At 36.1% G+C, this 13,099-nt stretch overlaps 1 protein-coding gene across 4 annotated transcripts in view; it reads right to left on the bottom strand.

Annotated features, from left to right (window-relative positions):
• LOC127426121 (zinc finger and BTB domain-containing protein 20-like) overlaps positions 1-13,099 on the bottom strand; it is a 134,717-nt gene that overhangs the window by 83,102 nt on the left and 38,516 nt on the right. For 2 of the 4 annotated variants that reach the window (XM_051672692.1, XM_051672674.1), the window contains exon 2: positions 4,244-4,351. The exons of the other annotated variants lie outside the window; for them this stretch is intronic. The gene's annotated coding sequence lies outside the window, so the exon portion shown is untranslated. The remainder of the gene's footprint in view (positions 1-4,243; positions 4,352-13,099) is intronic. 4 annotated transcript variants of the gene reach the window in all.

The raw sequence follows: 13,099 nt of genomic DNA, 5'->3' as shown, positions 1-13,099 counted from the left end.
GTTTTGCTTGAAGACCCAGATTTTTACATGGGACATAAAGTGGTGACCCAACACAGTATCAAAATTGTTTATCGAACAAAATTAAACAATGAAATCTATTCATATTACCATGAACTGCATATGCCCAAAAATATACAAATTTAGTATAAAATTAGTAACATTACAATGGCTGAATAGTAAAAATGAGAATTTTACAAATGCATAAAATGTACCAGAAGTGTGAGGTACCAGCCTAAAACATGGAACAAACACTGGGCAAAATATTGTACATGTATTATCCACATTACTAAGTAACGGATTGTTACAAAATATTGAGTTTGATTGGTAAAGCAGGAAAAGCATGGATTTTGCTTTCAACAACAAAAATATGGAAAGTGCTTTTTCGTCCTGTTAAATGTAATAAGTTAAAGAATAAGCTTATTTATTTTGATATTTTAACTATGCAAGATAATATGATTAGTTGCATTCTATTATCTGCATTTAGCATGGTTAATTTTGGGGGGGGGGTTTGGACAAAAAAAAAAAGTACAGGTCTATAATATCGGCCATTATCAGCTAAGGACCATAACATAAAAATAATTATTTATATCCTGGATATAATTCTGGATATCACATAAACTGATGAGCCAGAACATTATGAACACCTGTCTAATATGCTGTTGGTCTTCTGTGTGCCGCCAAAACGGCGCCAATCCGCCGAGGCATGGATGGACTCTACAAGACTTCTGAAGGTGTCCTGTGGTATCTGGCACCAAGACATTAGTAGCAGATCTTTCAAGTCCTGTAAGTTGCGAGGTGGAGTCCGCCGTGGATCGGACTTGTTGGTCCAGCACATCCCACAGATATTCAATCCGATTGAGATCTGGGGAATTTGGAGGCCAGGGCAACACCTTGAACTCTTCATTATGTTCCTCAAACCATTCCCGAACAATATGTTCAGTGTGGCAGGGCACATTATCCTGCTGAAAGAGGCCACTGCCATCAGGGAATATCATTGCCATGAAGGGGTGTACCTGGTCTGCAACGATGTTTAGGTATGTGGCATGTCTCAAATTGGCGTCCACGTGAATGGCCAGACCCAGGGTTTCCAAACAGAACATTGCCCAGAGCAGCACACTCCTGGATGGCTTGTTGTCTTCACACAGTGCATCCTGGTGCCATCACTTCTCCAGTTAAACAGCACACACGTATATGGCCGTCCACATGATGCAAAAGGAAACGGGACTCATAGGACCAGTCGACCTTCTTCCACTGCTCCAAGGTCCAGTTCCGATGCTCGCATGCCCATTGTAGGCACTTTCAACAGTGGACACGGGTCATCATGGGCAGTATGATTGGTCTGCGGCTACACAGCCCCATATGCAGCAGGGTGTGATGCACTGTGTGTTGTAACGCATTCCTCCCATAACATCATTAAAATTATGTGACTTGTGCCACAGTAGACCCTCTGTTGGTTCGTACAAGACGGGATAGCCTTCATTGCCCTCATGCATCGATGAGCCTTGAACCCAACACCCTGTCACCGGTTTGTGGTTTGTCCCTCCTCGGACCACTGTTGGTAGGTACTCACCACTGCTGACCGTGAGCACCCCATAAGCCTTGCTGTTTCGTGGTCGTCTGTCCATAACAATTTGGCCCTTGTCAAAGTCGCTCAGGTCTTTACTCCTGCTCATTTCGCCTGCATTCCTCACTTTGACTACAAAAACTGATTGTATGCTTACCATCTAATCTACACAGACCCTGACATGTGGCCTTTTTAGGAGATGATCAACGTTATTCGCTTCAGCTGTGAGTGGTCATAATGTTTAGGCTCATTGATGTATATACAGAATTGCAATATCGGTGCATCCTACTAAATAAGAACACTAGAAACTTTTCATGAGAGTTTGAGCAGATCAAAACTCCACTGGCCTTGCTCTTTATCACGGTCTTATCACTTCAGAGTCATCCTGTTACAGCGCCTTTGTTCATTAGCGCGATGTACAGTACACACTCATTCCCTCATGCTCTGATTAACGCTGTTGTTATTTGTGATTGTGTCACCTTTGAGGTACCAGCTAATGCTTGGCATGAGTGATCTGACTTTGTATTTGTTCTTGCATTTTAACCGCAAAAATAACAGTAATGTTATTCACATCGCAGTAATGACACGAGCATTGTGTAAGATAATGTTGCAAAATACCCATGAACTCCAGAGATCAATGATATACTGTATGCCTAAAATGGCCTGTGTTAAGCCTTCACGCAGTTTCAGTTAAGTGCAGAAGTTTTCACCCCCCTTTTGAGCTTACATACCCATTTCAGTATTTATAAAAATATAAGAGATAAAAAGATCATATTTTTTTTAGTACTGCCCTTTAGAAGCTACATAACAGATATTTACATATTTCCCCACAAGACAGAATAATAACAATTTACACAAATCTTCCTGGTCATAAGTTTACATCACCTTGGTTCTTAATGTAGTGTGTTGCCTACTTGAGCATCAATGAATGTTTGCACCTTTTGTCATAGTTGTGTTTGAGTCCCTCAGTTGTCCTAAGTGTAACAAGCTAAACATCTAAACATCATATTGTCACTGTTGGGAAAAATATAAATGTGCAGAAGATGCTGGTAAACCAAAGAACATGCAGTATCTGGAGGATTTTTCTTAAGAACAGTAGTCAACTTCACTGCTCAAGACAAAGCAGGGACTTGTGCACAACAAATCACACAACATTTTAAATGTCATTAATCATCAAGGAAGCAACACACCATATGAAGAATCAAAAGGGATGTAAACTTTGGAACAGGATCATTTATGTGAATTCAGTTATTATTCTGTCTTGTGGAAAAAATGTAAATCTCTGTCGAATAGCTTCTTTGGGGCAGCACTAAATAAAACAAAATACCATTTTATGAACCCTCTTTCTTTTTTTTTTTTATGAAATGAGAATCTTGCAGATTCTGCAAAGGGGATCCAAACGTATGCATTCAACTGTATACAGTATATCATATCCACTCCAGCTTAATAACATGCCACAAGAAAAGTTTCAGTTCTTCTGAAAAGCAATTAACACTGATTATCTGCAATAAATAATAATAATAAAAAAGATCTATTCGAATGAATAGACAGAGCCTATTGTCATTACCTAATGGGGGTCTGTTTTCAAAAAATTACTAATTGTGAATTTACAAATTTGCTCTAAAAATAATAATGATTTTAGAAAGTCTTTACGACTTCATTCCCAATTATTGTATTTATCGAGTCCTGTGGCATGACTCACAAAATCCATTTTTAAAAATGTTGCTAATCAGGACCCCAAAAAGAAATAATGCTATTATCAGAATAGCATATTACTCTTAATACAGTATTTCTTCTGTATCTATATATGGCAGAAATAGCAAGAGTAGTATAGTATAACATATAATTTGGCATTTTTCAAGCTTAGAATAAAAGGAGAATTTTACCTCCTACTACATTTTTAATTACTACTTCCATAATAACTACTTCCATGTCAAATGTTTTAAGTTCTGTGGCATGATGCGTACATATAATAAAAAGAGATTTTCAGCATTAACGGAAAATTCTGGGTTTAAGCTCAATTGACAATATTTGTGGCATAATATTTATTACCACAAAAATGTATTTTGTCTTGTCCCTCCTTTTCTTTAGAAAATAAAAATAAAAATCTGGGTTCCAGTGAGACACTTAAAATGGAAGTGGGGTCAATCTGTAAATGTTAAAGTACTCACAGTTTCAAAATTATAGCCACAAGACATAAACAATCTGAATGGTAACATTATTTTAGTGCGATAAAATCGCCTACTAACCTTTTCTGTGCAGTTATAGCCAATTTTACAACTTCGTTGCCATGAGGATGTAATGTCAACAAACCCTAAAATCGACTGTAAAAATTATGATTTAAACAACTTAACAGCTCAAATAATACTTGAGTTTGAACAGAAGAATTAATGTAAGTGCTTTATAAAATTATAAGCTTCACATTGGCCCCATTCACTCCATTGTAAGTGGCTCACTGTAACCTCGATTTCTGCTTTTTTTTTTTTTTATTATTATTATTTTTTTTTTACAGAAAATGAGAACGAGTCGAAATAAATTTTTGTGGTAATCAATGTTATGCCACAAATACTGTTGATTGAGCTGAACTTGTATTGAACCCTGAATTTTCCCTTAAAGAAATAGCTCACCATTGAAGAAATAGTTTACCCATAAATGAAAATACTTTCATGATTTACTCACCCTCATGTTATTCCACACTTCTATGCCTTTCCTTTTTCCATGGAACACAAAAGGTGAATTTCTGAAGAATATCCTGGCCACTCTTTACCATTCCCAAGTGAATGGGAACTGGGGGAGAAAAGCACCATAAAAGTATATTAACATTATTCCACATGATGCGTGTGCTATTTTTCATGTCTTCAAAAGCTGTACAATATAAATACGCTGTTATTAGGGCTGCACGATTTGGACAAAAAGTCAAATTGCGATTATTTAAAAAATATTGCGATTTAAACTGTGATACGATAAACAAAAAACTAGTAAGTGATTCCTTTTGACCATGTTCTACTGCCAATAAAAATGCTACTCTTTTAGGGTTCATACTTCTGTCCTCTTAAAAAGAACTAAACATGGACCTTTTCACTTCAGCCACAAATAAATAAATAAAGTAGTGAAACGAAGAGAGAAAAAAAAAAAAAAAACAAGAAAGAAAATTGTTTTAATTCACATTGCACCTGTCCACTGTGTACCTGTTTTTGTCCATTTTGTTATAGGGTCTTAGCCTACTATTTATCATCATTATTTTTGGAACCCATTCAACTTCAATATTATATTACTGTAATATTATAATATTATATTGATGATGATGGTGATTATTATTATCATTATAAAATTGTAATATCTTTCTGTAATATTATGTAGTATTACTGTAATAAAATCTTAACTTGCATGGGGCATTGCGGTTCAGTTAAAACAAGTTCTAAGCTGTCGAGCTTTTATTTTGACGACATCTGCATTAAGAGTTTGAGTGTAGCTAGTTCACATTCACAACAGCTGTATAATGTGCTGCTCATTTTAACATCTCCTCCTCTGTCCACAAATACCCGGTGCCATGGGGTGTACTATTTGTATTTATATATTCTAGCAGCGGCCGAACATATTTGGAATTAATCAAAAGTGATATTAAAGTTAATCTGGAGTGCTTTATATATAATGCTGTCAGCAAACGGAACTGAATTCGGACCACATCTGTTACTCTGAGCATGAGATGAAGTTGTGGAGAAAAGAAATCAAGCTCTGAAAACACTGTAAAAATACATGAACAAAATACAGACAGTACAGAGCAGCGCACATAAACTTTTGAAGCGAGCAGCGTTAGCAGATTTTTTATTTATTTAATTAAACTGCAGCCCTTTGCGGTTTAATAATCGCCCGAGGTCATGTTGCGATTTTGATTTTATTTTGATTAATTGTGCAGCCCTAGCTGTTATTCACTGAAAATCTTCCCCTTGGCTGTAGCTTCAAACTCAAATATGGCAATATTATATTTATAATACTTTTATGGTTTTGTTTAGTTTTTATTTTTATTTTATTTTTTGTTTGACCGTTGTAGCCCCTTTTACTTTCAAGAGAGCAGCCAGGATAAAATTCACCTTTTGTGTTCCATAGACAAAGAAGTAATAAAGGTTTGGAACAAAATGAGGGTGACTAAATGATGACAGAATATCCTTTTTTTGATTAACTATTCTTTTTAGTAAGCATGAAATAAGTTTAAGCTTTAGATATTTGTGTGGATGCAGTCTAACTGTTGGGAACAGTGTCAAAATAACATCATGTGGTGCGACATGCTATATTCCATCAAAAACTGTATTAAACAGCATCATTTTCAAATTATTATTTTGTGTATGCAGTTTTCATTACCATATTGTAATTTAGAGACTATATGAAATATTTGTACTTCTAAAAATTCATTTGTCACACCATCGGTCCATTCAAATGAACTAGTGATAACAAAAAGTTAATGATTACATTTGGTGAAAAGCTTAAAAGAAATGATGGTGACCAGTTACAGCACTTAAAACATACATTTAATATACAAATATTACACAAATATACATATTTCAACCTAAAATCTTGATTTTGAAAAACGTTAATATCAATGTCCATTTCTCAACCCAAATACAAAAGAGCACTGTACACAGTCTGTATCCCTTCATAATGCATAAGCACAAAATCTTCAGCCCCCTCCTCACACCAAAATCCCAGAGTTAATGTGCCATTTTTGTCTTGGAATATTATAAACTGTTTATGTACAATATGTGTCGCATTAAGCAAAACCTACTATGCAGGCAAAATTTCAGTGTTATGGATGACTATGACATTTTATACATGTTACAATACTGTTGAACCTACAAAATATCGCAATGCACAGATAGTAGATAAGAGTCACTATAACAACAGGAAATCAGTCGATGATTCATTATGGTATGCAGGAGCTCTTCAGTGCTAAAATAATAAAATCCAACCAACCATATAATTGTGCATAGTAAGGATAGCAAAATAAATAGGCTTATCAGCTTTTAAAAGTGAGAAGAAAAGTTTCCCATATATTTTGTTATTGAAGTCAAAGGATGTACATTCAATCAAACTGTATGCTACCTGTAACTTGGTAGAGGCAACACAAATGAATCATGCCAACAGGACAGGTTGCATAAACCCTGAACAAAACTACACAAGGTAAAAGAAAATATGATCCAGACTAGATTAAATATTTTTTTACGTTTGTATGATAAACAATTTTGGCACTGAGTTGGGTCGCCACTTAATGTCTAATGTAAAATCTGGGTTCTAAAGCAAATCCAGTTTGGAACAACTAAATATTATGAACAGGCCACTCTTAAGTAACTTAGACGTGCTGTCCAATTGATTGTTTGATAAAATGACAGTGACCCAAATCCATCCGTCATCATATGAGCCAGATGCTGATTTTAAAAGACACTAATTTGATAGACAAACTGAAGGCAAGGTACTGTAAAGCCTGACATTAATGTATCCACAGCCACAGCTGTCCCCTAGTTAAGAGTTTACGTTTGCATGTGACATTTGCATTTCCTAGTATTTGCCAATTCATTGCTAAGGTGCCCAGAGTGGTTTCTAGGGTATTACTATGGTGTTCTGGGTGTTAGCTAGTAGAGATGTGCAAAACTACATATTTTAAAAATCGACTAGTCAGTGGGCTGTCTGAATGGCTAGTTCAATATTTAGCCTTAAAGAATATATATATACATATATATAAGTACTGTATATAGTTCTCCAAACTGCGATTGGGGGCGTTTACTATGCATTCAAAAACTATTCAACAGAGTGCAACAAAATGTAACAGAATGAATGAGTCTGAAGACGCATTTAGAAAGTGGTACTATTTTTAACTTGACGCCCCGTCTTAAAAATAATTGCACATACTGCAACAACTTATATTTCAAAATACTACAAAAAGTGCTGATTTCATACATTCAAGATATAATTTCCCAAATCATTGAGGAATTTGAATATGCAGCCTATGCAGTCCAACTATATGAACTATAGTTCATATATATTCATGGCCATATATCAGATTTCTGCATGGGAAGGTATATGAAATACCTTTATTCCTGCACTGTTAATAAGCATACAATACTATAATATTTTTGTATGTTCATTTTAATGGACTATACTACATCAAGTCAAAGACTCATCAAGTTTATGCGCTTTATAATAATACTTATTTTTATATTGCTTGAAAAATAATACCTACATTAATACAGGAACAATCATGTTTCATGTATCTTTTATCTGTTAGTCCATTCACTTCTACCAGTCATTCCTCGCAATATGGAGACCCGGCCGCAGCGAGCACGAGAGCATGAGAGACGGGCAGTATTGCATTCATTGACTGACAATGTAATGGACAAATCAGTGCACAATAGGGATGTCAAAAGTACCGGTACTTCGATACCAAGTCGATACTAAAATAGAAAAGATGTAATGATATCGGTGTTTCTACAGTATCGGTACCGAGCACCCAGTGCCGGTCCTCCCTACAGGCAAACTAAGCAAGTTGCTTAGGGTTCCTGATCCACCTCAAGGCCTCCACATTGTCAAAGACATTATAAGTAGTGTTACGAACATACTGACGGAGGTTCCCACACACATTTTTACTTAGGGCCCCCAAAAGGCTAGGACCGGCACTGCAAGCACCGACTCAATTCGGTCCCCGCACTGTCTGACTGCTCTGTTACTCCTTTTACACTGAAATGGACAATTAATCAAAATAAAATCGCGATATGTCCTTGTGTGATTATTGAAACCGCAAAAGGATGACATTTAATAAAATAAATATATGGTCTGCATGTGCTTCAAAGTGAATGTGTGAAGCAGCTCATACTCATATATGCTCAGCATCAGGCGCTGTGTTCGTTGTTGTACCTGTAGATGACAGAAGAGAGTGCACATTCACTGTGAAGCGCACAGCACCTGCAGACTATATATTTATAGTTTTATTTATACTTAAAAAAAGATGTAACGATACCAGTGTTTCTGCAGTACTGATAGCACCGAGCACCGACTCAATCCGGTACCAGCGTGCAGTATGACTGAGACATGACTGCTTTTAAATGCTCACAGGCTTATTTTGAACGTGTGCTCTGTTACTCCTTGTACACTCCTTGTACTCCTTGGACAATTAATCAAATTAAAATCGTGACGTGTGATTTATTAAACCGCTAAAGGCTGCAATCTTACTGTGGATAAGCGTACTTTAAATAAATCCGACCGCTCATCCACTAGAAACTCAACAGACATTGAGAATCATTCACATTGTATGAGATGACAGAGCAGAGCACTAATCTAATGTGAACCACTCAGCACATGTAAAATATATATTTATATAATTAAAATCACAGCATTTGCGCTTTAATCTCAGCTCAGCTTTATATATATCGCATTTAAAACAACAGCATTGACTTCACAGTAATACAATTTAAAACATTTCAAAATTACCACACAAACACCAGTAGTCTAAAATACAAATACTCCAAACTGTGTCCTACATTTCATTTGTCAGACTCAAAGGCCAGTGTAAACAGATGAGATTTCAGACGTGACTTAAAAGTCTAAAATGTTCACACTGCGCCGTGTTGCAAACCGTTTATCCGGAAAAGTGAAGCTTCCGGCAAAAAAACACATGTTAAAATAAAAGCACGATTCAAAATAAAATCTAGATGCCTGAAATTGAAGAAAAATATATTACAATTGTATAGTCAAATGTAATATTCACTGTAATAATAATAATAATTAATAAAAATATAAAAAGCAATACAGCAATACAGAATAAAAGTTTCGCCAAAAAAATGCAATGACATTTTGAAAAGTTCTATTTTCACTTGTTAAAATAGAATCTATTGATTAGACACCATTTTGATAATGAAATTAAACTTTACAAAATGTTCTGGAAAGTTCTGGAAAATAATTAAAAATAACTAGTGTGTTAAATAGCACATTATAATATTAGCATATTTTTGCTGTGGTATCGAAATTGGTATCGAGATCCGTAAAATTTCACTGGTATCAGTCCGACTACTGAAATTTTGGTACCGTGACAACAATACACTGGGCCATATAACCAACGTCTTATCCTGAGGTGTGAAACTACTGTCAAAAATACTCTGCCCAGCTCTCTTTGAATGCAAGAATGTGTCCTGCTGTACGAGGTTCCTCATTTTGTGCTGCCTGCTCTCGCTAAGTGTGCCTGGAGATTAGATGCTGCACTGCCCCCTGCTGACTGCTACTCGCAAAAATTTGAAGGTGGTACTTTAAGCTTGAATTGCTCCAGTGGTAGGAAAATTCCTTATTACAGAGGATATATATGGTCAGGGGGCAATATTAATTGCATTAATTTGTTTTGTTTTTTTACAAATGTTTTTTTTTATTATCTCTAACTTGTTAAATTTACAGCCTTACAAAATTATTTATACATCTAAGAATAAATTGAGATGGGGGCCTGGGTAGCTCAGCAAGTAAAGACGCTAACAACCACATCTGGAGTCACGAGTTCGAATCCAGTGTGTGCTGAGTGACTCCAGTCAGGCCTCCTAAGTAACCAATTGGCCCGGTTGCTAGGGTGGGTAGAGTCACATGGGATAACCTCCTCGTGGTCGCTATAATGTGGTTCTCACTCTCGGTGGGGCACGTGGTGAGTTGTGTGTGAATGCTGCAGAGAACAGCGCGAGCTTCCCCATGCGCTAGGTCTCCGCAGTAACGTGCTCAAGCCATGTGATAAGATACCCAGATTGAGGCAAGTCACTATGCCACCACGAGGACCTAGAGCGCATTGGGAATTGGGCATGCCAAATTGGGGAGAAAAGGGGGGGAAATAATCTCTCCCCCCCCCCCCCCACACACACAAAAAAGAAGAAAAAAAATCAAGATTATTCAGACTCACTAATCAACTAGTTGGATGATTAATCGACCATCGTGACACATCCCTAGTTACTAGATGGTTGTTTACTGGCCTTAGTCAAAAGACACCACATCAAGTCTGTAGATATGGTTCTGATTCCTCTTTCAGTGAAAGTCTATGGGATTTTTTTTTAGTGTTTCAGTGTCTGACACAAATTTTACGATAGCTTAGAAGTAATAGTACATCTCTCCTCCACAAGCCGGATGATTCAAGGTATCATTTATTAGCAGAAACTAATTTTGTTATTCAAATCATTACCATCAGTATATTCATTATATTAATTAAGAGCAGGACCCCTAAAGGTGACAAATTAACATTAATGTAGTCTGAGATGCATACTGTACTGCATATACTGCATGCGGATCCGTTTGATCACCATCCACACAGACAGAATATATGCATACGAATATAAGTGGCAGAGAACAGAGACCGTGATCAAAGCCATGTGCTCGGTATAAACAAAAAGGTGCTTTGTCTGTACTGTCTATCGTGCTACATGGTATAGACAATGCCTGTTTCATGCATATTGATACAGGCAGAGGAGGTAAACGTTTCCTGATAAACACACACACACACACACACACACACACACACGCAAGCAGCGAGACTTTAATAAAAGGAGCTCATTAGGGTGCGTAGTTTGAAGACCTTTCAAAAGCTTTTTAGGGTACATTAGATGTAACAGACATAAAAGCTTTACAAAACACTCCATTAGCCTCTCAAATATTTCATACATTTCATTCATTCATACATATTTTTATACATTCACTCCACACAACACACTACAGAGTCAGAGTGCAACAGTGAAGCCCACTTTTTTCAGTGGCCTTGGTTTTCCCATTGATTTTTTTCCATAGGAATTTAAATAAGAGTTCTAAGCCTTGAACCAAACCCACCAGCTCTGAGATGAATCACAACATTACAAACTTTGATTTTAAGCAAAAGTGTATTCTAAAATTAAAAAAAGGACAAAGGCTGACTGTGTAATTGTTTTTAATTTTTTTTTATGTGGGATGAAATAATCCTAGCACTGCAAATAAAGTAAATAAAATAAAAAATGCTGGTACAATATAAAATGTACTTAAAGTATTGTCATTGATTATTATCAGTGGTGGAGTGTAAGAAAGTATTTTTACTTTGTTACTGTACATAAGTAAACATTTTAATCTATCTTTAAGAGTATTTTCATACTGGGAAACTTATTTTTACTCCACTACATTTCAAAGTATAATATCTCACTTTGTAATCCATTTAAAAAAAATAAATTAAAAATAATCTGCCGACTCATCCTTTTGAGACAATTCTTTTCAGTGACCTTGTTGAGACTGACAGCCTGAATGATTCGTTAGCGATTCGGACTTATCCGACTGCAGAGGTTCTCTATTAAATACTGATTCAGTATGTGGCCGACGCGGGTCTCAAGATAGCAGCTGGTCGGACTCAGTGTTGTCCAAGTCCGACGTGAAATATGCCAAGAACTGAGAATAATATTATCCTAGAGTAAGTGTATTTGACTGATGGAGCGAGAAGTTAATAGCTTAATGCAACATATATTTGCAAGAAACATGTTCACAACTTTTTCAAATGACACAGTTTTAGCAACACACATATCCTAAAAGGGTTTAGTTTGAACATACTGTCTGGATTTTATTAAAATTACAAAAGAATTCGAGAGATAAATAACTTTTATCATATTAAATGGAAATCATATTTAGGTTATAAATGACGTTAATATGATGTTATTAATGGTTAATGATGCTAAATCATGGCTACTGTGAAAGGGCTAATTGTTTAAGAGCTCATTATATATGCTTAAAGACACAAAGACCATAAATATTTTTCCACATTTGTGATAAGTGATGCTCTGATTGGTGGATCACTCTGCAGGATTATGGGTAGTGTAGTTCTTTACTTGGAACTTTTTTTTTAGTTCAAATCACCTTGACTTGTGGCTTCTGCAGAAATATGTAGTATCACTTAACAAAAATATATGCCCAAATTAATCAGAATAGTATTGCATTCAGAATCAAATCGAGAGCTTCTGGATCTGACTCCAATCGGTTCAGGTAATCTGTTTCAAAACCCAGCCCAACTGAAGACACACTGTTGATCTAAGAATAGTTTTATCTTATAAAAGATGGCACAACCTGAATAGTGGAATCCATTACAATCATGGCTGACGACAGTGGGCAATGGTGGCTCAGTGGTTAAGGCTTTGGGTTACTGATCAGAAGGTTGGGGGTTCAAGCCCCAGCACCACCACTGTTGGGCCCTTGAGCCTATCTGCTCCAGGGGTGCCATATCATGGCTGACCCTACACTCTGACCCCAGCTTAGCTGGGATATGTGAAAAAAATAATTTAATTGTATATGTGTGATAAATAAATACAATTAAAAAACCAAATTAACTAGCCTTTCTGACTAGCCAACTAGCTTATTGCAATAATAATAACAGCTTTTCTACACTTACCATTCTGCTCTAGCATTTTACAACTCTGGTAATATATCAAATTCAGTATGGTAGCGGTACTTGTATTGTGTTCTTCCTTAAAGCTGTCAAATTAAAATTTGAAATTCGAATAATCATTGAATTTAAGATAA

This window comes from Myxocyprinus asiaticus, chromosome 3 (assembly GCF_019703515.2).
Source record: "Myxocyprinus asiaticus isolate MX2 ecotype Aquarium Trade chromosome 3, UBuf_Myxa_2, whole genome shotgun sequence".
Classification (NCBI taxonomy): domain Eukaryota; kingdom Metazoa; phylum Chordata; class Actinopteri; order Cypriniformes; family Catostomidae; genus Myxocyprinus; species Myxocyprinus asiaticus.
The sequence above is the reverse complement of the archived record's forward strand: the minus strand, read 5'-3'. Positions and strand labels throughout refer to the sequence as shown.